The sequence below is a fragment of the Phaethon lepturus genome, unplaced genomic scaffold (assembly GCF_000687285.1).
Source record: "Phaethon lepturus isolate BGI_N335 unplaced genomic scaffold, ASM68728v1 scaffold8700, whole genome shotgun sequence".
In the NCBI taxonomy this organism is placed as follows: Eukaryota; Metazoa; Chordata; class Aves; order Phaethontiformes; family Phaethontidae; genus Phaethon; species Phaethon lepturus.
In genome coordinates this window covers 31688-32310 of record NW_010509776.1, presented here as the reverse complement: position 1 = coordinate 32310, position 623 = coordinate 31688, and positions in this window count along the sequence as shown.

Here is a 623-nt window from a genome sequence, read left to right as displayed (position 1 = left end):
TATTACTGCTCTTCATCACTCTGTTGTGAAAATATTCTATCTAGTGATCATGGACCACCAGTAAACTCTTAGGACCAAAATGTTTTTGAAGGTGGTATCCTAGGAGATGTAGAGAAGAAAACACTTAAATGGATCTTTAGGACTAGTTATGCTAAACGACATCATTATAAAATGGGCCACAGCCTGCAAGATACTGTCTAGTCATCTAAAAAGAATGTTACTTAGAAGGCTGAAAGGTCACAACTTTAATGGGCCATCAAGAGAAGAGCATGAGCATTTAAAGTTCACAGTAAAAATTCATTCTCCAAAAGGGGAGTAAGAATGACTTGAAACCTTCAGTTTGTAGTCCACAAGAGAAATGGAAGGAAAAGAAATAATAAGATTTATTTGCAAAAGATTTCTCCTAACATCTACTTTCCTACTCTTCATCTTTGGTGGAACTTGCTATTTCTTTATTTATTATGGAATGAAATAAAAAAATTAGTAAAAAAATGTGTATTTTGTAAAGTAAACGTTGTCGTGGTTTAGTCCCAGCCGGCAACTAAACCGCATGCAGCCACTCGCTCACTCCCCCATGGTGGGACAGGGGAGCGAAGCGGAAGAGTAAAAGAGATGAAACGCAT